The sequence below is a fragment of the Dipodomys merriami genome, unplaced genomic scaffold (assembly GCF_024711535.1).
Source record: "Dipodomys merriami isolate MVZ:Mamm:240054 unplaced genomic scaffold, mDipMer1.0.p SCAF_2, whole genome shotgun sequence".
Classification (NCBI taxonomy): domain Eukaryota; kingdom Metazoa; phylum Chordata; class Mammalia; order Rodentia; family Heteromyidae; genus Dipodomys; species Dipodomys merriami.
This window is the reverse complement of record NW_027203381.1, coordinates 19,128,085-19,154,541: the sequence shown is the minus strand read 5'-3', so window position 1 is coordinate 19,154,541 and position 26,457 is coordinate 19,128,085. Positions and strand designations below refer to the sequence as shown.

The 26,457-nt window shown below is 50.3% G+C and overlaps 1 protein-coding gene and 1 long non-coding RNA gene across 5 annotated transcripts in view; one reads left to right on the top strand and one right to left on the bottom strand.

The window, feature by feature from the left end:
* Positions 1-2,209: 2,209 nt before the first annotated feature.
* LOC138831568 (uncharacterized) lies at positions 2,210-6,437 on the bottom strand. Its single transcript, XR_011373375.1, has 3 exons — positions 6,300-6,437; positions 4,461-4,587; positions 2,210-3,742 (listed from the first exon to the last, which is right to left on the bottom strand). It is a non-coding gene; the product is annotated as an uncharacterized lncRNA (long non-coding RNA).
* Positions 6,438-6,568: 131 nt separating this feature from the next.
* The window catches only part of Ctif (cap binding complex dependent translation initiation factor), a 231,771-nt gene continuing 211,882 nt past the window's right edge, over positions 6,569-26,457 (top strand). The window contains exon 1 of one of the 4 annotated variants that reach the window (XM_070029184.1): positions 6,569-6,830. The gene's annotated coding sequence lies outside the window, so the exon portion shown is untranslated. Of the gene's footprint in view, positions 6,831-7,601; positions 7,803-26,457 lie in introns of those variants that run through there. The other 3 variants (XM_070029186.1, XM_070029187.1, XM_070029185.1) reach the window with 3 other exon arrangements.

Genomic DNA, 26,457 nt, shown 5'->3' with positions numbered 1-26,457 from the left:
TTTTGTCAGTTGTGCACTTAAGCTCAGGGCTTGGACACTGTTGCTGAGCTCTTTTGCTCAAGGCTAGTGTTCTACCACTTTGAGCCACAGCTCCATTTCCAGTTTTCTGATGGTTAATCGGAGAGAAGACTCTCATGGGGACTTTTCTGCCCAGCTTGGCTTTGAACCATGATCCTCAGATCTAGGCCTTCTGAGTAACTAGGATTACAGGTATAAGCCACTAGCGCCCAGCTTTAATTTTTGTGTATGTGTGCTGGTCTTGTACTTGAACTCAGGGCCTGGGCACTGTCCCTGAGCTTTTTTGCATAAAGCTAGAGCTTAAGCCACAGCTCCACTTCTGGCTTGTTTTGGGGTAGAGGAGTAGTTAAACAGAGACAAGAGTCTCATGAATTTTTCTGTTGGGCTGGCTTCAAATCACAATCCTCAGATCTCAGCCTCCTGAGTAGCTAGGTGTGAGTTACCACCACCAAGCTGAACCATTACTTTTAAAATAATTTAAATTGGACTGGGAATGTGGCTTAGTGGTAGAATGCTTGCCCTGGATGCATGAAGTCCTGGGTTTGATTCCTCAGTACCACATAAACAGAAAAAGCTAGAAGTGGCACTGTGGCTCAAGTGGTAGAATGCTAGCCTTGAGCAAAAGAAGCTCAGGGACAGTGCCCAGGCCTCGAGTTTAAGCCCCAGCATTGGCAAAAAAAAGAAAAAAGAAAAAATTTACAACAAACATTTCATCTTTACATGATTTGAAATGTCATATTTTCTAAGTGCCTATTCTAGGAAATAAACAATAGATAAGCAAACAGATGGAATGGGTGTGGGATTCAGAACTGTTCTCTTTCTTTGAGTGGTGGGTAGATAGATGATCAAGAAGCAGTGTTCTTCAGCACTGAATACCTTGAAGCCCCATACTTAAAGGAGAAAAAAAAAAGTATCAGCAAGGAAGAACCATGTCTCAGGTTTGCTGGGGACCCAGAGATGGTGCATCCTGATGTCTCTGGTCGAAGGTCTCTAGCATTGAGGTCCCCTGAATCTGAGTAGACACCTCTTAGTGCTTTGCGACCCTGAGCACAGTCCTTCACTCCCTCTAGCTTCAGCTTATTCTACATGTCAGCTAATAAGGAAAAAAAATCAAAAACATTGATTGCCTAGCAACAGTAATTGCTCAATTAATTAAGTATTGTTCTTTGAAAAAGAATTTAGATGGCCAAGTGCTGTGGTTCATGTATGTAATTCCAACTCCTCACAAGGCAGATGTCAAAGGACTGAGGTTCAAGGCCAGCCCAGTTAAATAGTTAGTGAGATCCCATCTCAATCTATAAACTAGACATAGTGGTCAGTATTTGTAGTTCCAACTATGAAAGAGGCCACATATAGGAGGAATACAAGACCTGCTAGGGCAAAAGTACAAGACCCTATCCAAAACAATAACTAAAGTAAAAAAAGGACTGGTGGTGTGGTTTAAGTGGTAGAGCGCTTGTTTAGTGAGTGAAAAGTAAAGAGTTCAAACTCTAGTATGGCCAAAAGGGAAGGGTGGGAAGGAAGGAGAGAAGGGAATAGAATTTAGAAATGGTGGAAGATGGGCTGGGAAGGTGGCTCAGTGGTAGAGCGCTTGCCTCGCATGCATGAGGCCCTGGGTTTGATTCCTCAGCACCACATAATCAGAAAAAAAAAGGCCGGAAGTGGCATTGTGGCTCAAGTGGTAGAGTGCTCGCCTTGAGCTGAAGAGCTGAGGGACAGCGCCCAGGCCCAGAGTTCAGGCCCCACGACCAGACCCCCCCCCAAAAAAAAAAAAAAAAGAAAAGAAAAGAAAAAAAAAAGAGAAATGGTAGAAGGTTCAAGGCCCAATTATTTTCAGACATTCCACAATAAGACTTTACTAGACAGGAATGATAAGCCGTCTGAAGAGGGAGCCAGCTGAGATGAGAAGGGAAGGAAAGCATCTGGGCTAGAGCCTCTCTCTCTCTCTGCACTTTGGGTCTTTGAATTATAAAGATGAGACACTCACACAACCAAGTACAAAGTAAAATGCATTATTTTAAGGACTCCGAGAGACCAGGGGTCTGAGAGAGGCACAGGAGAGCCCAGGAGAGTTAGGAACCAAGCTACTCTAGATAGCTCTTTTCCTTCTCTCTCCCTCCTCCTTCCTCTTCTTGCCCTTAGCTCACCTTGTCAGCCTTTCCTGCTGTGCTGAAATCAAACAGCTTCGAATTCATCATTTAAGGTATTTATTTCCACAGCTTCATTTGCCAGGGAGATTGTGAACTTCTTGAAGGGAGAGCTTCAGATCAAAGATGATCTTAAGAGATCTTCAAGAATCTGTCTTATCTTACAAATGTGGAAACTGAGGCCCAGGGGGAGGAAATGTCAATGTATCATGGGGTCAGCGAGAACCTCAACATGCCTTCCATGTAGCTTGTTTCCAGAAATTGCCCTTGGTTTACTTAGTTTACTTAGTTTTTGTGCTCTTTTCCTTGGCTTGTCTCTTAGTCTGTTTCTGGCCCTCCCTCGCCCTCCCCGCCCCCACCTCTGACAGTAGGCTTGGGATCGCTTTGCACCCAGCTTTCAGCTGCTGATGGTCTTCACAGCTGTGCCGTGGAAGCTGATCTGAGGCATGGTGAAACTGAAGCTGTTTCTATCAAGCCACTATCTCTAGGCCAACATCAGTACAGCACAGACACCAGAGCCACAACTTCTTTCTGTTTGCAGAGTCTGCAGCCACCAAACAAACTGCCATCAAACAACATCTAACTTCCACCAGACACCACTGCTTCTGCTCCCAGACCAATGCACCACAACAGAGGCTTGGGCCATTGCTGACCTACTCCCAGCGGGAAGGCACAAGTGGCTCTGGTCTCCTCTTCTTCCCAGAAGTCTTCTCTGCCCATTGAAGCTTCTTGGACACCCTTAGTTCATCTAAGTCCTCCTTCAACAGCTGTTTCCTGGGTGTCAGCTGGGTCTTACAGCTTCTGGAGGCAGCTAACTTCTCTCCCCAGCACCCTGCCATAAGTCTATGGGACTGGATGGGGGCTAGCTCAGCAACATGATAAGGGTTCAAACCCCAGCACTGCACAATGAATGAATGAATGAATGGATGAATGAATGAATGAATGAATGGAAATATGTGGGGCCTGATGGAGGTAACTTTTTCCATGGAGGCCATGGAGTAGCAGAGAGAAAAAAATGGTTAGAAGGAGAAATATTTTCTTTGCCACTGTTCTAAGCAAACAGTTGCCTAAAGCAGAAAGAAATGTGCTGGTTTTCACTTCTTGGTGATATGACAAGTCAGACAAAGGCCATTCCTGGCAACTCTAGTTAACCCAATGCCAGTATCATTTCCCCTAAAATGTTCTCTCCTTCTTCAGTTGATTAACTCTGCACCCTGAAGCTTTTCTGCCTCTAGCTTGCAGAGTGGGTGTACAACTGAGGATACTACAGGGAAGAGGGACTTCAATCTGAAGCCTCAAAACTTTCCTCCCAAGCTCTCCATTCCATCTTGCAAGACTCTGAAGAGTATTGATAAAACAAGCAAAAATGTTAGCTGGGTGCCATATACCTATAATCCTAGCTACTCAGGAAGCTGAGACCTGAGGATAGAGGGTCAAAGCCAGCCTGGGAAAATAAATCGTATTTCCAAGTATCCAGGAAAAAGCTGCAACTGGAGGCATGGCTCAAGGGATGAAGTGCCAGCCTTGAGCATAAAGGCTAAACAAGAGTTCAAAGCCTTGAGTTCAAGTCCCAGGACCTGCAACAAACAAACAAACAAAAATAAAAACCAGTCAGGGATGTGAGAATATGTCTAAAGGGAGTAGGAGGTTAATGAAAGTGTCTTAGATGGGGAGAAAACAGAGAGCCAAGCTCTAATAACACAGTAAGCACGAAGCAAGTTTAATGAGCACCAATGCACAGCCAGAGAAGGTAGCCTTGGTGGGTGAGTTAGTATGGGAGTCTCTGACAGCAAAGTGGGGAAGGGGAGACCATAAATTCTCGTTAGCCGGCAGGGGAGGACATAGGGGATAAAGGCTAGAACTGGGTCAAGGTTCCTTGAAGACAAACAAAACTTCTATATGTGAAGGTGAGACACCTTGGGATTCCCTCTGTAAAACCTGAGCCTACCCCCCCCAAAAAAAAAGCCATCCTCCGATCCTCACAGACCAGGAAGCCCTAGGAAAAGGAAGGAGACTTGAAGTACTTCCATATGACAGATCTAGTGTAATAAATACTTGGGCACCACAGGTTCTCCTAAAGCCAAGAAGTGTTGTTCATTGCCCAAGGTCACAGAATAAGGAAGGATTTGAACCCAGGGGGTCAGACTGGCTGCTGACTCCAGGGCCTGCTGTCCTTACTGCCTGCCCCTTCCCCAACACCTCCCTTCCCAGGGGCCCTCTCCCCAGCAGAGAGCCAGGTGTTCTGTGTTCTCCATGGATGCTTTACATTCTGTAAGTAGCTCAGCCTCTCCTCACCTCTGCAATTTCAAGCCAAAGGAAAGCCAAGACCAGACAATTGCATTCTCATTTCTTTTGCAGGTGGCATCCCTGTCACCTCATGCGCAAAGCCAGCACTGACAGCAAGCAAGACAATGGGAATTTGCTGAAATGATAGAACCCAGCATTATTAGTTAATATTTTGTAAGCCCAAGAAATCATCCAGATGTTAAAGTACAAAAATAACTCACTGTTGAGTCAATGAGGCATAACTGCCAGGAGGGACAAACCAGCAGGAAGAGTCAGGTGTGGGGAAATGTGTTCCTTTGGTCTGTGTGCATGTGGGGGTGGGGGACAGGACTGGGGCACCCACACAGCTGGCTTCAGCGCACTTTGCTTCTTACCAATTCTTGCCTGTCACTGGGCCTGTCCTCTTCCTCTAGAGGATCAGGCTGTGACATGGTGGGTTGTGACACCCACCATGCCCTTTGGCATAAGAAACTCTTTACAGGATATGGCCTTGGATGCTGCTGTGCTCACCAAATTCATTTCATGTTTCAAGCCTAGAGGACAAGCTTTCCACACAAACCAAAATCCCACCATCCCTCCAGGTCCATCCCAAGCCCCACCCCCATCCTGGAGGCCATCCCAGGTTCCTTCACAACCTCTAGATATATTCTCTACTCAGCCTGCTTTCTAGACTGCCTTCCCCCCATCCCCACCCCCAGTGGCAACCTGGCCTTTTCTGTTCAACCAAAATATCTGGGAGCTTCGGGATCAACTCTTGTCTTATCCTTGTAGCTGGCGCCTGGAGCCTTAGTCAAATACATGTCCCTTCCAGTACCTTCATTAAAAAGCCTTCCTAGATATATCCCACCCCTGTCCACTCTCTATCTTAGTTGACTACTTCCCAGGTGTTCTACAGTAAGTACTTCATACTTGTCCCTATGTTAAGTGTTCATCCTCCACCCTTTTATGGAATGTGGCCTTTAAGTGTTGACTTATCCCCTCTCTTTTTAGAGCCTATGACCCTCTCACTGAACTGAGCTCCTGCAGGGCACAAACCAAGGATCTTACCCTTCTCTGCTTGACCAGATGTGCCTGGTCTGAGGAGAGGGCCCACCAAACCATAAAAGAATTCATCACTACGGGGACTGGGAAGGTGGCTCAGTGGTAGAGTACTTGCCTCTCATGCATGAGGCCCTGGGTTCGATTCCAGCATCACATAAGCAAAAAAAGAAAAGAAAAGAAAAAAAAAAGCTGCAAGTACAGCCCTAGTCTTGAGCTGAAGAGCTGAGGGACAGCGCCCAGGCCCAGAGTTCAGGCCCCACGACCCGAGCCAAAAAAAAAAAGAATTCATCACTGGTAGATTTCTGCCATGTTGTGTGTGTGTGTGTCAAAGCCTTCCCCTGGCCTCTGGCTGTAGGGCATACAGCGTCCCTTATTTCTCCTAAAGACCTCTGTGCCTGCTTTTGCCAAAACAGTGGGGGTTTGGTAAAGCGATGACTGAATTAGCCGGAGCATCGAATTCTCTCAGCTACGATATCGCAGTCTTTAGCATGGCCAATGGAGAATTAATTGGTTGCAAAGTGCATATCTAATTACAACATCCCGCCCCAGCCACAGCGATGCTCAAATGTTAATTATAACATATGCATCTCAGCCAACTGACGGTGGCACTTAATACAGCATTAACAACGCCACGTAGCGCCCCCCCCCCACGCTCATACACAAAGCTACCTCTGATCTGCGACGAAGACAGACGGTGCAATTTAAAGGGCCCAAGTCAGTGTCCTTAAAGGCCTTCCAGACTCTAAAAACCAAACGATTCCCCGCCCCACAAACCCGAATCACACCCCTGTCCCCCCAGACCCCCACCGTAGAGGTCCCCACCCAGGACCAAGCCAGCGCCGAGGGTGGTTGCGGGGCTGACTCCAGCGTCACTCGATGGGGCTGTCCGGGCAGCTCAGGCGGCATCCCCGGCGTCCCGGCGACACCCGGCTCCCCAGGGCCCGCCATCCCGGGAAAGAAAGGCGAACTACATTACCCAGCAGGCCTGCCGCCGCCCTCTTCCCTTTCAAGTCCTTGCACGTGGCCGGAGGGGGAGGCGGGGCCTGGACGTCACTCTCCAACATTCTCTTTCCCTGTGTCAGAACAGGGATCGTTTTTTTTCCCCTTCCTCTACTCCCTCCCCCCCCTGCCCGCCCCTCCCTCCCTCTTTCCCTCCCCTCCCCTTCCCCCCCTCCGCTGGGTCCGTGCGCCCGGGCGCCGGATCCCCCTCCGCAGCTGGGACGCGCCGAACTCGAGGCCGGAGTCGGCTCTCCGGAGCCTGGTCACTCCCTTCCCTTTCCCGGTCCCCTTCCCCCACCCCCGACGAGGGTTTGGCGCGGCAGTCAGAGGAACCCCGAGGTGAGCATCCCTTGTCCACCCTTCTCGTTTCGTCGCCGCAGCTAGTGGATGGATTCGGGGACCCGGGAGGAGGGCTGCGCGACCGACGTGCGCGTGCTTACGGATAAATCCGGGAAAACCGCCCCAAACAATTAGCCGCCTTCCACCGCCCCCCCCTCCCCGCGCCTGCCTGGGCAGGCGGCTGGTCCGCACCCATCCACTGTCCCCTTCTCCTCCCTCCCCTTGGTAGGGGACGCCCCCCCCCGAGCCCCCACGATCTCGCCCCCTCCATTCCCTGACCGGTTCCCCGCGCGGTGGGGAGCCGGGGTCCTGGAGCCCCCCCCCCTTTGCGGGACGCGCGGCTGGAGCCCGACCGGCGTTGGCGCGGCGCGGTGGAGCCGCTGTCACGGGTCGGGTTCCGACCCCGGCGGAGGAAGCAGGAGGGCGCGATCCCTCTGCTTTGTGTTCTGCAGCCCGCATTGGCTGCAGCGAGCAGTGGCTCCCGTACCCGGCAAACTTGCAGCTGTTCTGAGCGCGCTCCGCCGAGGTAGGGGAGCGCGGCTCGTGTGGCGGGCGGCCTGGGGGACTGCGGGGCCGCCGCACTCGGGGAGCCGGGGGGACCCCGGGAGCGTGTCTCCACGCCGCCCCTCCCCGTCGCGGTGACGGATGGTGTCTGTGTGTGTGTGTGTGTGCGCGCCCGTCCCCGCGGGCTCGGGGACGTCTGTGGATGGCTGGCGTCTAGACAGGCAGCAGACCCCTCCCTCTGTCCCCGGGGGGAGGAGAGGAAACGGAATTGGTGGTCATCCCCGGTGGTGACACATTTGATCTTTCCCCACGGTTGTGATTCTGTAGGATTTAAAAAAAAAAAATTCTTCCTGTGGCCGTGGTGTAATCGGGCCCCGAGAACGGATACGCCGGGAGGAACCGGGTTTGACAGGCTGTGCAAAGCCGGTCCTCGGAGGCGAGTGACTCGAGCGGTGGGACAACGAGCAGGTGACTGTCTCGGGCGCGGGTCGTGGAGGAGGGCGGGAGGGGGACGGTAGTTGGATCTGCGGCGGAGTTCCGTGCCCCCACCCCCAGGGCCGCGTGCCGGTGCCTGGAGGAGACCGGAGGAGGCGTCCCCGGGACGGCTGAGCTCATTTCTCTCGGTGGATTTCAAGTTAGATAATCCCGGGTCTCTCCAAGCCCCTGGTCTGGGTGGCGTGGCTCGGGTTTCGCGCAGTTCGCAGGGTTGGGGATGGGGGTGTGTGAACAGAGAAAGGGGGCGCGGCGTGTAGAGGGGAGGGCGCGGCGCCGCGCGTGCGTCTCCGCTGGGAGGAGGGAGGCGTCGCCTCCCCGCCCCGCTGTTTGTGTGTGAGCACACTCCGCCCGGGGAGGGGGCGGGCCGTCGCAGAGTGGGGACCCTCCCCACTCCGTGGGCCGGGATCCGGAGTGGGATCGCCGGGTCGTCGGAGCTGGGCTTGCTGTCACGGGTGTCCGTGCGCGCTGGTGTTACTTGGAGACGGCATGGTGCGGCCGTGGCTGTGGGAGACCCGGGGGTCGTGTTGTGTTCCTCAGTTGTGCGAGTCCCCGACCATCGGTGCCGCCCCTCTCTCCGTGTTCCTGACATCCCGCAAAACCTGGAGGGCTGTCCGCCCGTCCCCGCGCTGGGCCGGCCCCGGGGAGCGGGGAGGAGCCGCGGGCGGGAGCACGCGTGTCACCGCCCCCTCCCTCGGTGACCCTTGCACCGAGGCGCCGGTGGGTGCACCGGCCTGCGCGCGCCCGCCGCTGTCTGGGCAGGCGCTGGAAGAATCCGCGCTGTGCGTCCCCAACCCTTCCTCCAAGCTCCCCAATTCTTCAGTCTGGGGTGAGTGCGGGACCCAGATCTGCTTCTGCTCCTGCCCAGGCCCTGTCCACGGCTGCCCGTGGCCCGGCGCCGCCGTGCATCACACGGGTCCAGCTTTCATTTCTTCGACCCGGGGATTATCCCCCTCACCCTCCCCGGCGAGAGGCCCTGGAGCTGCAAGCTAGGCGGCGTCTGAAGCCTTGCGAGGGGAAAGTGGCGGAGCTCTAGCGCTGCCGCTGCCGCGCCGGGCTGGAGTAGAGGAAGGAGCCGCCCAGGGCGCCGGGGAGGGCGCTCAGCCGGCCAGGGTTCCTCCTGCCCAGCGCCAGGGCTGGGCCAAAACCTCTGGAATCTCGGCTCGCCGCAGGCCTGGGCCCCACGCGGAAATTGTCTGGATTTCGACAATCCAATTCCTCAGGAACAGAAAGCCCTGAACAGAAGCTAGTAGGTGGCCAGGACACTGTGGGCTGGTCCGAGGAAACCTTGAGTGTTTGAAACAGGATTTGATTTACACATGGTTCATGTCATCATCGTGTGTCAAGTGTCTGTTCTGCATGAGGAACACTCGGAGGCAGTAATTTGTAATGCGTTCTGGTGTTCAGTGTCAGCTATGATGAGCAGATTGCTAGCATAATAACATGTTGGTACGACTTTACAGGGCGGCTCCCCTGAGCAGTCATTTATGAAGAGGATCTTGGGAGTCAGGGTCAATCAACCCCATTTTACAGATAAGCACACTGAGCCTCTGGAAGTGACAGTGGGAAGCCTGGGGCTTCCCAGTAGGCCAAGGGCAACTTTCTTCCCTCTGATTTCTCCAGGCAACCCATAGCTTTATATTTCAATATTGACCACTTACTTGGGTAAATGGTAAATTTTGCTACTACTTGCTCTTACTCCAGATACTTTTGATTGAAGACAGGAATTGATGTCACTCAGCTAATGACTTGCTGTTAGCGAATTCGTCACTCATTTACATATCTTGAAGGCTGAGATCTGAGAATAGCAGTTCAAATCCAGCCCAAGTAGGAAAATTAGTGAGACTCTTACCACCAGTTAACTACCATAAAGCCAGAAGTAGAACTAGCTCAAGTGGTAGAGTTCCAGCCTTGAGCACTAAGGGATAGTGCCTGGGCCCTGAATTCAAGCCCCAGTATTGACATACACAAAATACATATGGTATGTGTGTTTACACAACATATGTCTGCTCATGTGCCTGTGTACTGGAGTCCTAATTGAATACAGGGGCTTTTTCTTTAGTTACTGGTTTCATAGCATCAGATTAAAATAATAGACCCTTGAGGAACCATCCCAGACTGTCCCTCTGCCCTCCTTCCTGCCCAGGAATTGGGAGGCCCTGAAAGCGGTGAACAGCTCCCACAGGCCTGTGTGAATTCAGTTCATGTGACTGAAGATTCTCAGCACAGCTTGAAGGGTTTTTTAATTTGGTTAATCAACTAATCACTCCTTATATCCAAGTGTGTATTGGGGCACCTGTAACTTTGTATATGTCGAAATATGTACAAGAAACACATTCCTTCTCTGTTAGAGTCTAGTATTAGAGACCAATGTAAGAATCTTAAGTCCAGCAAGTGTTCATGTAACACCTATCTAGGCTGCATAATTTGCTGGTACAGCCACACAAAAGTAGGAGAACAGGAACAGTGAAGTCACTACGCAATCATAGAGCCTGCAGGAGAGAACAAACCATAAATATTTTAGAGCACTTACCTAGGTACTTAATCAATTTTCCATATGTTGGCTTCAGGGTTCCATAATGCTGTTGCTTCTCTTAGAACAAACACAGAAAGAAGCAATGGAGTGAAGGCCCCTATGGCCCTATTTGAACCCTCCCAGATAGGCCCAACACCATGGCCTTCTGCAGGAGGAAGGCAGTTCACAGGTCTGACCTTGAAGCCAAGGGAAAGATTGCTTTGGACAGGTAAGGAGCTATTCTGCTACTCTTCTGGTTCTTCCCACTCCCTCCTCTGCTGATTCAATAAGAAGTGTGGGCTTTGGTCAAAATCTCTCCTACAGGTCTATATAGATATTTTAGTACATGGCTCTGTTTTTGTTTTTTTTATTTTATTTATTTTTTATTTTTGGGTCCAGTCGTGGGGCCTAAACTCTGGGCCTGGGCACTGTCCCTCAGCTCTTCAGCTCAAGGCTAGCGCTCTACCACTTGAGCCACAGCGCCACTTCCGGCTTTTTTCTTTTTGCTTATGTGGTGCTGAGGAATCGAACCCAGGGCCTCATGCATGCAACGCAAGTGCTCTACCACTGAGCCACCTCCCCAGCCCATGTTTCTGTTTTTTTAATCTATTCTCAGACTCAGCTCTGATGTTCCTGACATTGTCCTCTAATTTCTTTCAACTTGGGAGTCCACTGTCCTTGTAAGGTTATTATGTTCACAGCTTCCATTGTAAAGAAGGTAGCAGGAGATGGGTGGTCCCGCACCCAGAGAGAGAGAGAGAAGGAGGAGGAACACATAGACAAATTGTAGTTTTTCTTTTTTCTTCTTCTTTCTCTCTCTCCTTCTTTCCCTCTCTCCTTCATTCCTTCTCTCCTTCCTTCCCTCTCTCTTCCTTCCTTCCTTCCTTCCTTCCTTCTCTCCTTCCTTCCCTCCCTCCCTTCCTTCATTGCTCCCCCCATCTCTCCCCACCCTTCTCTTTTTCTCTTGTGCTGCTACTGGGCCTTGCACTCAGGGCCTTGCATGCTTACTTGGCTTTTTTGCTTAGGGCTGATGCTCTACCACTTAAGCCTTTTTTTTTTTTTGGTCAGTTGTGGAGCTTGAACTTAGGGCCTGGGCACTGTCCCTGAGCCTTTTTGCTCAAGGCTAATACTTTGAGCCACAGCACCACTTTGGTTTTCTGGGAAAACCTAAATAAAAGTCTCAAGGACTTTCCTGCCCTGGGCTGGATTTGAACCAGTTCCCTTAGATCTCAGCCTCTTCAGTAGCTAGGATTACAGGTGGGAGCCACTGGCACTGGGCATTGAGCCATGTTTGCAGTTCAGCATTTCGATAGTTAATTGGAGATGGAGCCTCATCATGTTTTCTGCTCAGTCTGTCAGTCCTGGGGCTTGAACCCTGGGCCTGGGCGCTGTCACTGAGCTCTTTAGCTCAAGGCGAGTATTCTACCACTTGAGCCACAGCTCCACTTCCAGTTTTTCTGGTGGTTAATTGGAGATGAGTCTCATGGACTTTCCTGCCTGGGCTGGCTTTGAACCACTATCCTCAGATCTTAGCTTCCTGAGTTAACTAGGATTACAGGTTTGAGCTACCAGCACCCAGCAAATTGTAATTTTGAAAGTTCTACAAACTTGATGGTGTTGCTGTGGAACTTGCTTGGTCATATGGGTGCCCTTTTTGCTATTTTTTGAAGAGGATTTCTCTCCCACTCGTGCTCCTACTCACTCCTGCACCCCTAAAGAATAGCTGCAGCTTGAGTTTCTCTTGCACGAAGCCCAGGCTGAGCTGTGGTTCAGAATAGGGTATGAATATACCCACCCCCTACAGCTTAGTTGCCTAGAGCATCACAGAGCTGCAGGTGAGCAAATCTCCAGAAACCAGAGAGCTCCAGAAATGAAATGACTTGCCTAAGGGCATGGCAAGTCCTTGGGCGAATAAGACCAGGAAGTCTTGGTTTTTCATAGCTCATCTAATCATATTTCTCTACACCAGATGCTTACTGGAAAAAAAAAATTGGGTCCATATTTTCCCAAGAGAACTTTATGTCTTTATCCCTTTGCTAGGGTTCTAGAGGGCAAAAAGTTCCACTAGTCATTTGAGATTGCTTCCTTCCAAAATAGGCCTTGGCTGCCTTGTATGTTGTCCTTCTCCATCCAGGAATGAATGACACTTGGGAGAGGTGGTGGCCTGGGGACCTCTTTTGGATCCCTTGTTTCATTGTGGCTTCTGAGCCCAGTAGCAGTGTCCTTAGGAATTTCTCTAAGTGTCTGCAAAGCTGTTAGGTCCTCACATTTGCCCAGCAAGAGGAACCACACGTATCATTGGGCCTTCTGCTGACTCTAGGAAGTATAAAACTGCTGTGGGAGAAGAGGACAGCAGGGCCAGATAGAGGCTTGGTTGGCATTGGGTACCCTGCACTTGATTTGACTTTATAGTTAGTACTATATTAGTGTCCACATAGACTCCCCACCAGCCCCCATGTTATGCATTATTATTTCAGCAAGTGGGGCAGCATCAAACATCAGCATTGTTATTCCCATCTCCATCTTGCAGATGAGGAAGCTAAGTCTCCAGAGTTAGTAACATGCCCAAGTCACAAGTAAACAGCAAAGCAGGGATCTGAACTCTATTCTCCATACTCTAAACTCAGTGCTCAGAGCTGACACAGCAGCTTCACCATCTGACATGGTCATCATGGCCTTGAACCTTCCAGAACTCCTTTATGTCTACTGTTAATGCTTATTCAGCTAGGGAGCTGGACCCAACTGCTAATTAATGGGTGGTGGTGAGAGAGAAAGGATGGAGGCCGTTTCCATAGCAACAACACAGCAAGTGCAGCATTTGGCATGATTTTATGGAAGAGTAACTTTGTGAGTGTGTGGTCCATGGGGTTTTAGACTGGGGCAGAGGCCTGAAAGTAGATAAGGAAAAACTTGAAAGTATTAGTGAAAAAGACCAAAGAGGTTTTGTTGATCATCCTGGGGTCAGTAGGTTTCTCAGTAGTTATTGATTTCTATGCCAGTCTCTACGCTAGCCTCTGTGTTAGGACCTTGAGGCCCTCCCTCAAGCAGCCTGCTCTCTAGTGGGAGAGACATACAAGCTTTGGTTTGTTGCATTCTAGGGAGTATAGTGCTAGGGAAACTCCAGGACCTGGGGTACCTGCAACCAAGGAGGACTTCCTGAAGGAGACAAATCAGGAATGAGTCTTAGGGGAGGAAATGAGCTAGCCAGGAAAAGAGACAGGAGAAGGGCATTGAGGTTGAAGGAAAGGCTTGCGGGTGGCGATTGGTGGTATGCACTAATGCCAGATGCTGTCTGGCTGTGGGAAGAGAATATAAGCAGGAGGTCAAATGCAAGGGCGATGAGGGAGACAGGCTTCAGCCAGGACCTGCATCTTGAGTCTGTGGTCTAGCATGGGGGATAGGGCTTTTAGCAGAGTAGAACTGGGCAGCCCTGGGTCAGAAGGAGATGTGACCCAGAGCAAGCGGCCACTGGGGTTGATGAGGCTCCAGGCCTGGAACCCAGGGATGTTAGCAAGGTCCGGTGTTAAATATAATTGAGAAGTACAGTCTGTGGGATTATTTCAATTCAGGGGATAAGAGAGGAGCCCCAGAGTCTCCCAGGCTTAGTGCTGGGCAGATGGCAACCTAAACACGAGCTTCTGGCTGCTAGGGAAGCCAGAGGAAGATTGTGGTGAGTTCCAGGTCCCAGGGCCTGGGCTGAAATCACTGACAATCCTCAACACCAGGCAGAAGCCAACAATCCTAAGAGTAGGGAGATAGATATCTGCCCTAGTGTGGCCATGATGGTCCGTGGTGGTGGCGGCTGCCCTAGACAATGAGAGCAGACCTCTTCCTCCCATTGTCAGCGAATCCTTTGTCACACAGGGCTGCGGGCTCCTGAGGGAAGCCAGGCTGGGATGCTGTGTCATGCTGGAGGCCCAGCTGGCAGAATTCAATGACCAAGAGCCAGAGAGGAGAGCAGGCTTCAGCTGTAAGCAGAAGAGCAAGTTAGTGGGAGAGGCGTGTTCATTTTTTTAACCCCTGCAGTGCCCTGTCTGAGACCCTTGAAGCAAGAGCACTGGACGGGGAAAATGGGGCTTCCTGCAGCAGGCACTGTAGCTGAAGCCACTAAAAAGCTGTAACAAGCTGAGCCAAGACTAGAATGCTAATTAAATGGGAAAACCCTGAGCCCTGTCTGTGTCATTGGACCCGGCAGCTGAGCTGGGCTGGGCTGGGCTGGAGATCCAAATCCTCAGGACCCACAGCTGTGCCTGGCACACAGTAGGTGTCCTGTGTCTTTGTGGGGTTCTCCAAAGACAGGGCCCTGGGAGGTCAGCTAGGGAAAGCCTCCATGGGAACACCCCAACATGGGCTTAGAAGCGTGTAGTCCCACAAAACGATGTATCTGGAAGCCTTCCAACACAAAGCGCCAAAAAAAAAAACGCTGTAGAAAATCCAGTGGTGCTCTGTCACAGGACTCCGGGAATGCATGAGAGGTGGGAAAGGGGGAGGGGCTGAATCCTGACTTTACCAGGACTGCAGATAAGACAAGCAATAGAAATGGGGACCCCTGCCTCCAATAGGCAACAGGGGACATTTGAAGAAAGCCAAATAGCATTGAACCCATGGACCTAGGCGGGGCTAGATTTATGGTTTGAACCTGGATTTGAAGTGAGGAAAACAAAAATATCTTCCAGGAAACTGGAAACCCTCAGGCCTCGGATGGCTTTGGACATCTACCAGACTTGTCATCCTGGGGGACCCAGAGGAGAAATTAGCTCATATAGACCCCAGGCTAGTTCTTCCAGTGACTCCCAGACTGTGGACAGGAGGTCTAGGGGGATGGGGAGATGCTGGGGCTTCTGACCCTGTGTTGACTTAAATCTGTACTCTGGAGCCAAGCTTCAGGCCTGGGGCTCAGTGGATGGGGCTGAGGTATGGAGAGGAGAGAGGAGCAGCAGCATCTTGAAGACTGCCACACATCGGGAAAGTGTGAGCAGAGCATGGCGCAGGACTGAACCTGCCTCTAGCTCATTCCATAGGAAAGGTCTAATGATGAACTCCATCCATTAGGGAAATCCAGAACCTTCTCTCCTGCCTGATCAGGCCAGGTCCTTACTGATGAGCTATCTTTCTAGGTTCCCTGTAAGGATGGGTGTGCCCTGTGGGGATTCTGTTTTTGGGTTCTCCACACCAGATGGCACCATATCTCTCTGTATGGCATTTTCACCTCCTATGATGCTAAATTTGTACAATGGTAGATCACCTGGCCACTCACCCTGCCCCTCCTTCCCCCGCAATGTGGGAATCCAGCCCTGAGTAGCAGGCTGGCCATGGGAAGCCACTCCCTCTGAAGTGGCCTCATGGCTTTAGCCACCTCTTGGCCATTTCTGCCTGACACCTTGGTTTTTCCATCCTTTTGCCAACCTTCTGTTTTCTGCCAGTAGAGCCTTAATTTGTCAAGCTGAAGTGTCCTAACCATCTTAGTCCAGCAGGTGCTTGTAAGGATGGACCTAGGTGACAGAGCTGGCTGCACAGGCAGTCTGTGATCTGTCTGTCTGTCTCTCGCTCTTGTCTGTCTGTCTGTTGTTGAGAACCTGGTCTCCCTGGCAGCCTAGACTCATTGCAAGCTCCTCATCCTCTTTTCTTAGCCTTCTGACTGCTAGGATTATAGGTGTGTACTACCACGCCTTGCTTAGTATGCAAGTTCTGAGCAGCAGTTGACTCTGCTTTTCTGGCCATCACAAGGAAGACAGTGTGCCCATGATAGACTTCCACCCACACCCAGAACACATGTCAGCTTGGGAGTCAGTAGTTCGGGAATCCCAGGCAAAGAGTTGGTGTTTAGTGAGTGTCTATTATATACAGAGGCAGTGCTATCACTCTGTATACCACTGATTGAATGACATTGACTTTCAGACAGCTACTGGGGCGTAGACATAGAATTGCTTGGCAGCTGTGGTGACAGCTGACCCGGAAGTGATTCAGAAAGAATGTGTGAGTCCATCAAGAGTGGGTGGAGCCACACTACCCACACTGTTCCCTTATAGGGCTTCCCTTAGGATAGGCAAGCTCCTGACGTCATCACCAACTGGGACCCTCAGCCTTTGCCATACTCAAGGAATTTGCTGAGACTTTAGTTTGAGCCTGAGATCAAGGAAGTGGCTGCAGAATTCAAGGCTTGGCTTGTCCCCAAACAGAAGGACACAAGAGGTCAAAATGATCATTAGAGCATGAAGTTGATCTGTCTCTTGTGTCTGCTTACAGCACCCTGAGCTGTGTCAGAAAGCAAAAAGAAAGGCATCCTGCTTTGTATCTCTGCAGTCACAGGCTGGCTGGCATCTGTGTGCCCTGCCCGGCCACCAGATGTGTTTAGTTGTAGTAGTTGCCTATGCAGTGAGGTCTGACATCCGGATCTGCTCTGTCGCTTCTGGCAGGGACCCGTGCTGATGGGGATTGCTTTGTCACGTCCCGCAGGTCTGGCTGATGGGGCCAGTGCTGAGGGTCAGGAATTTTTGAAATACTCATTTTTCCTTCTTCTCCCTCCAGAAATGGATCCCCTGCCTACATCAGCCAGCCTGCCTTAATCCTGTTAGCTTAATGTGTTTACTCACTAGCATCTGGTTCAGGTTCCTGGGCATCTGCATGGTCAGGTTCTGGGAACAGATTGAAACTACTGTTGAGACCCAGGCCGGGGCTCTGCCTCCCCTCATCTCATCCTGGTGGTACAGCCTCCTGCTGGTGCAGGATGGTACATCTTGGTAAGAGGAATTTTGAACAGTCAGAAGGAAGGCTCGGTTGGTACCTTTTTTTTGTGGTGGTGGTGGTGGTGGTACCAGGGCTTGAACTCACAGCCTCGCACCCTCACTGAGCTTGCTTACTCTTGTGGCTTTCTTAATTATAGCTAGCATTCCACTACTTGAGCTGCGCCTCCAGCCCAGCATTTTGCTGGTTAACTGGCAATTGAGTCTCATGGAGTTTTCTTCTTGGGCTGGCTTTGAACTTCAGTCCTGTGAACGTAGCCTTCTGAATAGCCAACATTACAGATAGGAGCCACTAGAAATGGACAAATTTGTGTGCGCTTACAGATTTGGACAGTGGTTGCTGGGTAAATGGGAGTTTAAGCTGTGCAGGCCTAGGAGGCATGCGCACTCAACATTTATCACCACTTCCACCTCTGGGTACATACTGGGGAAGTGTCGGACAGCAGGGGCTCCTGCAAGAGTCCAGCATCTGCTTCCCTCATCTTGCTTAAGGGGCCCGCGAGGAATGTGCTGTCTTGGGTACGGTGGCCTTAAAATTCAGACTTGGTTCATAGCCATACAAGGTGCTATTTTGTATCTCACCATGATCTCCCTTATGAGGGATAGTGTGGAAATATTGTGGGATATCATTGGCTATAGGTAGAAAAAAAAATCTACTGCACCAAGAATGACTTTATTATTTTTTGCAAGGTATTTTATTATTTTTAAGCAATTGTATAAAGGAGTTGCCATTCAACAAAGGAATTTATGAATATAATGCATCTTAATCAATGCTACACCTCTTTCATCATTCTCCCCATCTCTTCCAACTCTACCCCTTCCCTCAGATTTCTTAAGTTTGTAAGCTATGTATTGAATCTTATGACTGCATTCATCCTCCTCCTCTTCTTCTTCTCCCCTGCCCCCACCTCTGCTGGTCTTGGGGCTTGAACTCTGGGTCTTGGCTCTGTCCCTGGGTTAAGAATGACTGTACTAAGAAAAACGGTCTCTCGCAGTAGCTCATGCCTGTAATCCCAGCTACTTGGGAGATAGAAATCAAGAGAATTATGGTTCAAGGCTAGCTTCAGCAAAATATTAGCTCCCATAGGGGCTGGTGTGGACCGCACTTGAGGACCATTGGAGGTTCTGTATCAGGGCAGAAGCCTAGTAATGGTGGTTCTGAACATTTAAGGGTCAGCAAAGATAGGTGCACGCTGAGAGCAAGGGGCGGAGACAGGGCTGCTGGTGTGACCCCCAGAAAGGCAAAGTCCTGCTCATTCCACAGGACCCATTATTCCTCACACCCTCTTCTTCCTCTAGATGCAGTCTAGAAGGTTCTGGTACTTTTCTGAGGTCCGTTACATGTATTTATGTCTCTTCTGTGCCTCCAAGGCCCTGGGAGCTCTCTCAGTCCTGGGTTCCTAATATTCTAATATTTAGGGGCGGGGGTTACTATCTTCCTCTGAAAACAGGCAAGTAGCTTTCCCAGGCTGAGAGCTACAATGTAAAGTGGTCTTCTGCAGCCTTCTTTCCCCAGTATAGTGTTTACAGAGCTTTTTCTTTGGGCAGTACTGGGATTTGAAGGTGGGATGAGTTGGCCACTGGCTGCCTTGCCCCCAGCCATCACCCTCACTCCCCAGGTCCCACTGTGACTGCTGGGCCCTGTTTCCAGACCAGCCGGGCCAGAATGGCTCATTCACCTGTGATTTGCCTAAACAAATTTTCCAATAGTTCTTTAGCTTAAAGCAGTTAGAGAGTGTGGGAGCCACACCCCCAGAGAGGAGCAATTAGAATTTATTACCCACTTTGCTTTCACAGTTGTGAATGCTTCTCCCTAAGTTTTGCCAGGTTCCTTCACTGTTTAGTGACTCTGCTCCTGTCCACACCCTACTTTCTCTGTGGCCCATATTTACCAATTAGCAACGTTGATTTGACGAGGGCCTCATGCTTAGAAAGTTCAAAAGTAAAGTCAGAATGAAGCAGATGTGCTCTGGAGATGACCTAATGTCCATCAGCCCATGAGTGGATACACAAAGCACAGCCCATCTGTCCACTAGGGTGTTAGTCAGCTGTGAAAAAGGATGGTTTGGCCCAGCTATGGAATGGAGCATCCTCAGAAATATCCAGGTAAGTAAAAAAAGCTGGCCACAGAAGTCACAGGGTGTACCAGACCCTCCATGTGAGCCATGCTGGGCTGGTAGAACGGTAGCCAGATCCTTGGATTGGTGCTGACGGGATGGGGAGGAGTAGGGGAGGGGCAGTAATGAATAGAGGATTTTATGAATAGAGGATTGTTTTATGAGGTAAGGAAATAATTTGGAACTAGATATTGATGGTGATTGCTCAACAGTGGAAATACAACTGCCACTGAACTGTACATGCATCACTTTCAAATGTCTAAGGTCAGGCATGGTAGCTTGCACAATTAATCTCAGCTTTATGGGAGGCAGAGATCGAGGAGCAAGGTTGGAGGCTAGCCCAGGCAAGAAGTTAGTGAGATCCAGTCTGAAAGAACAAGCCAGGCATGGTAGTACATGCTTGTAATCCCAGTTATGTGGGAGGCTGAGGTAGGAGGGTTAAAATCCAAGGCAGCGCCAAGCAAAAGCATGACATTATCTGAAAAACAACTAAAGCCCAAAGGGCCTAGAGACGGGGCTCCTTAGTTTCCATATTGTGTTCAAACTTGATTCTGTTCCCTATCTTCTTCCCTAACTATGGGACATTTGAAGAAAACTCCTGTCGTCATATCATTTTAATCAAAAATAATTCAGTAGACATTGGCAAAAGACAAGAACTCTTTAAAAAACATAGCCCCAAGAGAAGGCACTTTCAATAATATTTTGTTTTTCTTTCCAATATTTCTTCATGTAGACTGGATGCTCAAAGGCAATTCACACTTGGTTCCTGGCCTCAAGGAAGCTAAATTAGTTGATGTCTTCAGATTTTCAAGAGCTAGCTCGTGTGATTGCAGCTCCTTGTGTGATTGCACGGCTGGCAAGTCAGATTTGCAGGGCAGGCAGGAATGTGGGTAAAAGTTGACACTTTACTCTCGAATCTGCAGGCCTGAGGGCTGGAAACACAGGCAGGATTTCTGTTTTAATCTGGACACATAATTCCTTCTTTGACAGATCTATCTTTGCTCTTAACGATTGCCCGAAGACAATATTTTCATTGTTTTTCCCTCACACTTGTACATTTGGGGCTGGGCTCATAATGGAGGAGATGATGGGCTGGGAAGGTGGCTCAGTGGTAGAGCACTTGCCTTGCATGCATGAAGCCCTGGGTTCGATTCTTCAGCACCACATAAGCAAAAAAGAAAAAGTCGGAAGTGGCGCTGTGGCTCAAGTGGTAGAGCGCTAGCCTTGAGCTGAAGAGCTGAGGGACAGCGCTCGGGCCCAGAGTTCAGGCCCCACGACCGGACCAAAAAAAAAATAATAATAATGGAGGAGATGAGGGCCTCTCTGCCTCACTCCATGTCTGCCCAGGGCATCCTGAGACCTCTCTTCTCCTCTGTGAAGCATGGTGCGTGATTGGCTTGAGCTCTCTTCCAACATGGTGGTCTTGGTATGGATGGCTTGATAACCATGTGCCATGGGACATGGAAGTGGCAGCTGCCAGGCTTTCTTCCAGCTCAGGCTTGAAGCAGGCTCACTGCTACCTATGCTGTATTACCGCCCATCCAGTCACACACAGGAAGTATGGACTCTGTCCCATCCAGAGGGAGGTGGTATAATACCCAGATGCTCAACTTGTATTGCCTGTGTCATTAGACATGACCTGGGACTGTCAGACTGGGAGCTCTGGCGTGACTGTCTTCCTGTGTGACCTTTCTCAGTGTGTGCTCCCTCTCTGATGCTCTAAAATGGAGATAAAGGGAAAACTAGCTCATCACCTGCCTGCCTCACGGGGCTACTACTTCGAGGCCCAGCTGAGATGAGCATCTCAGTCACTGTGGCAGGTATTGGGGGCGTGGCTTTGGGGAGTTCCCCCTGGGGGGAGGGGCCCTGCCTTTCTATCAGGAGTCCTGGAGCATGCCCTGCATGGGACCACTGTCCCTGCTCTTCCTCCTGAGGAAGAGCGCCACCAACAGGCTAGGTCTAGTCAGACATGCCCATTTTAAAATGCTATCAGGAACTGAATCCTGTATTCGTTCATAAGTTTGATGTGTTGGGGGCTCATGGATTGCCTTTTGTATGCTTTTGTTCTATTTTCTGGCCTTCTGCATGGTGGCGGGGCGGGGGGGGGGGGGAAGAATGAGGGGACGAGAGGAGAATATTCTCGAAGGTTATAAGTATTGCTAATTATTCTTTTTTTTTAATTTAATTTTATTTTATTTGTGAACATACTGTACAGAGGAGTTACAATTACATGGGCAGGATAATGCGTACATTTCTTACCAAGCATTGCAGCCTCCTCCTTTGTTTACCCTTCACCTCCCTTCCCAGCCTCCCCCCTCCCCCCAATCCCAATCCTTCTCCTTTCCCCCCCTTCCCCCTCCCCCCGCACCGACGTCTAATTATTCTTAAAAACCTTTGAGAACCTGTGTGGAATGTGTGATAGCGGAGCACTTGAGGGTTGAAAGCCGTACACGTTTCCCGACTTTCCTCCGTGTCCTCACCGCCCTTCCGTAAAGCACGCGACACTCTGCCCCTTTGACATTTGTCCCCTGGCGATCCACTGAGTGACAGAGTTAGAGCTCCAGCTCTGGCCCACCAGCTCCAAAGCCCGTATCCTTTTTCCCAGAAAGCTTGGCAGGAAAGTGACTCTCGGCAAAGTACCAGAATTTTCCTTCCTGTGAACACTGTTGAGTTTAATTAGATTAATTTCCACTTTTCTGTTGCCTGGGGGAGGGAGGTTGAAGCACGACATAGTTGGATCACATGGCTGCACTGAGCGGAAGTGAGGTGTGTCACCAGCCTCCGTCCACCCCCATGGGGGTGAGAGAATGACCCATGGAGCCCCAGTGGGGATTCAGCCCTGCTCCCCTGGGATGGTGCCCCGTGCTCAGACCAGGAAGGTCAGCAATGCTCCCCACAGAGTGGGTATTCTATTAGCGCCGTGGGCATGTGTTGCAGGACTAGCAGGTTCCACATCGTGAGGTTCCTTCCAAGGCGAGCTGTCAAGGCAAGGACTTTGCCAGACGGCCCTCTGTAAACAAGGTGGTCAAGTTCAGATCTTGCTTTTAGCTCCCAAGAGCCAACCACAAACATTTGTGGAGGGCCCATGGTATGCCAGACAGGCAGGGGGGTTGGGGGGAATATGCCCTGTGGAACAATCAGCCTCAGAGAGAGCTCGCTGAAGAACAGTAAGGTTCTGTGGTTGTCTGACCCTGACCTTGGGCGTCAGCCTCTGTCCACAGGCTGCCCAGGTGTGCCACCCACCCCACCCTGGCTGGCATGTGCTGAGGAGTGACCAGTATTCACCGCTGATCACTCACCCTGAGGCTCACCAGGGAAGGTCACATGTCTGACCTTTTGGGGCTGTGCCCTGGTTGGCGGTCAGCCCGTGCAGGGCTTCATGCAGGATTGTGTTTGCATGCCTTTTTGTTTTGTTTTGTTTTTTGTTTGTTATTTGTGGCATGGTCATAGAAAACAAAGTCAAAACCATAGAAACACTAACAGTAATCGTGTGTTGGGAACCCAGGACTGGTGACCTTTCCTGAGATGGGCCCTTCTGTGTCCTGTCCCCCAATCTGGCTTCACCATCATCCTGGTGTCCTGCTACTTGTTGATTCCTCTTGCTCTGCAATTCCATGGCCAAGAGAAACACCAGGAATAAATAGGCAAAAAGCCACTGCAGAAGGTAGAATCCTTTGTGTTACCAGCTGAGGTGTGACTGCACTACCTGCCAGCACTCTGTCCCTGGGAAAACCAAATTTTATTTGAAGATGTCTGTTGGGTCTGCTCAAACACACTCAAAGAAATTGTTCTATTGAGTATGACTTCCTGTTCTACTTCATGACCATTGTGGATTTGGTTGTTCCTTGAGGAGAGAATATTCTAGAAAGTCATCCTTGCTAGGAGCCAAATGACCAGAAAAGCAGAGTCTTGAGTTGATGTTGGCCATTTTCACTGGCAGGCGTTTAATCGTTGGCGCTGGGGTCTTTTTGCTGGGTGGGTGTTCTCAGAAAGCCAATGATACATCTTCCGTCTGGAAAACAAGAGTTAAAGAAGAGGATAGGGTGATTTGGGGGGGATTCTCCCTTCCTCTACTCCAAGGATAATTTTGTATGGGTTGTGGTCTCTGGCCCTCAGAATTTAGTACCTAAGAATGGCAGTGGGGGCTGGTGAGAAATGGCCACTCAGAGCACTGTATCAAGCACCCTGCTTCATCAATAACATCCTTGGAACCTCCAAGTCTATCACATCCAATATCCACTGTATTCCATGCATCCTGAAATTGGGCCCAACCTGAACAATGTCGGACCCCATGTCCCTTTAGAGAATCTCACTACTACTCAGCAACTTGGCATTTGGGCCTTGATCAGCCTTTGGGGACCCTCTCAGCTGGGGGTTATATTCTCAGGTTTCCCTAGGTGGTCAGGTCTTGTCTGTCCTCATGTGCCCAATGTGGGGAGTTCTTTCTTAGGGTTTCTTCTGCCCTGCACTCTGGTGTCTGGGTCTGCTCCCCACCTGGTCTGAACAAGTCCCCTGGCTGACTCTTGGTGGGGGGTAGATTGATGGGAATTTGGTAGCAACAACCCCACTTGGAGGCATGGAGGCCTGGCTCACTCAGATGCCATGCAGCCAGTGAGCCAATGTCTTCCTGTGGAACAGTATGCTGCCTGGCTTTGCCAGATCTCTGCTCTCCATTTGTGTAGATATTCCCTTTCACAAGGAGAAGCCAGGCAACAGTCCTCTGCTTTCTGAATACCAGGACTGACAACAAAATTGGATTTTTTTGGCGGGGGGTGAGGAGAGGTAAAAATTTCTGAGATCTACCATGTCCCAGCCTGAGTTGCATAACTTCGCCTCCTTATGACTTGGCTTCTTGTCTTTTCAAAAATAATCCTGCTCATTCCCAGCTTTTCAGGCTGGCTTGGCCCTGGTTCATCTCATCTCCTCCTTCTGAGTGCCTTCTGCCTGTTCTTTTTCTATCTCTGCTGTCCATACCTGCATGGTTCATTAGAGAGAAGTGTCTGCTGGACTTGTCTCCCTAGGCTGACTTCGAACCATGATCCTCAATGTCAGCCTCCTGAGTAGCTAGGATGATAGGCATGAGCCACCCATGCCCAGCTCGCAGAGGAGTTTTAATGAGCACCACCCCACCAGCTCCATGTCTCAGAGTGTAAAGTGTTGACGTATCAGGATGCGAGTAACACCAGATCCAGAGAGTTCACTTGTGTTAGTTATTCTTAGACCCCTGGATGGGCGGGGAAGGGAGTCACCCTATTTTTAGAGGGTGTCGTAGTAGTTTGTAATTAACAGTGTGCCCTCTGCTGCCTACACCTTACTTACACCATATTGTAATTAGTGTTTTAATCATCTTCAAACAAGATCAGCAGGTCTGTAAAGGCCCGGAGCCTGCCTGGCTCACTTTGGACCCCATCCTCCATGTTGTCCTGGTGTGTGTGTGTGTGTGTGTGTGTGTGAGGGGCAATCCTAGCAGGAGGTCACAGGGGCTTGGGGAAAGCAGGGGATAGCTAAGCTGTGAGCAGTTGGGAAGGTGGCAGGTACAGCCTAACCAAAGGGGCAGAAGGCATGTGATGGTTGGAGAAGGCAAGAGACAAGGAGCCTGGAAGGAAGCTGGGGAGTAATGGGAAAAGGCGGGACAAGAAGTGCTTTGAATATGTTTCTCTTGTGTTTTAGGGAGCCTGGGCTGAAACCCTATGAGATCCTAGTACTCAGGAGGCTGAGACCTGAGAATCACAGTTCAAAGCCAGCCTAAGCAGGACATCCTTAAGATACTTATCTTCAAATAACCAGCACAAAGTTAGAAATGGAGGTCTGTCTCAAGCGTGATAGAATACCAGCCTTGAGCACAAAGGACAGGCAAGAGTTCGAGGCCCTGAGGTCAAGTCCCAGTACCAGCACACACATACACACAAAAAACATGTAGATTGCTGTATCTTAGTCTCAGACTATGTGTGGTTCAAGAGACTCCACAGAGCTCCCAGAAGTCTGCATTTTTTACAAGCTCCCCAGCTGGAGAGCACAAAGAGGAAGCCCAGAGGTAACCTGCCGAGGCTCCTCCAGAATGACCCACTCTGTTGCTTTTCAGTGTGCGCCTCCTGCACACACCCCTGCAGACCTCAGTCCTCTGATCATCTCCAAGGCCAGCAACCTGATTCTGTGCCATTTTGTTTGCAGAACCTCCTACTTTCTGGAGTCATTGGTCTTTTTATTCAGTTTCAGTATGAACAGGGCTTTACTGATATCTAATCTACATGAATCTTAAGTGTGCAATCTAGAAGCGGACAGGTGCTTTTTACTTGCATTGCCGCAATCAAAATAAAGAGGAATGATGCTGGGCACGGATGTTTCATACCTATAATCCTAGCCTTGCAGGAGGCTGAGATCTGAGGATCCCCGTTTGAAGCCAGGGTGGACATGAAAGTCTGTGAGAGACTCTTATCTCCAACAAAAAATCTAAAGTGGAGCTGTGTCTTAAGTGATAGAGCACCAGTCCTGAGCAAAAAAAGCTAAGGGATAATGCCCAGGCCCTGAGTTCAAGTCCTAGTACTGGCACATAAACAAACATGATGGATCCTAATAAGGTCTTGGTTTAGGGGCAGAGCTTACTTCTGCTTGTTCTGTGCTATTCTCTGTGGTACTTATTTGGTTGGTTATTTCCCTCAAGGCTGGCACTCTACACTTGAGCCACACCTCCACTTCCAGCTTTATGCTGGTTAATTGGAGATGTGTCTCAGCGTGGCATTCTTTGCAGTTTCCATTGGAGGAGTAAAGCTTGCTTATGGGGCAGGAAGGGGAGTGGCAGGAAGGACATCCAGTTTAAGGAACATGCTGGCTGGGCATGGGGTCCCCTTCACCCTGGCACTAGCACCCCTGAATCCATGAGGGCAACACAGTCAGTCCCCAGGTCCATCCCGCCTCAGGGAGTACCACACGAGGAAGCCATGCAAGGGATCCCTGGCTTTTTGTGCATCTTCCCCACAGGTGACCTGCTGGGCATCATATCAGTCTGTGTTGTCCCCTGCTTGTTTGGCAGGTGGCCCATTCTCCAAGCTCTCTTGGAGAGTGTGTGCATCTGGGATGGGAAGCTGTGGCAGAGAGCAGGTGGCATGATCAACTCCCTCCCTGCTTGGGGCTTAGCATCTAAGCGATGTGGCTCCAGGCTGGAGAGGCCTCTGGGACTCTGCTAAGGGGCATTTGGGCTAGTCCTGTCTCCCGGGTGTGGAACCTGCACAGAACAGTCCAGCCTTGGACCTGCTGAG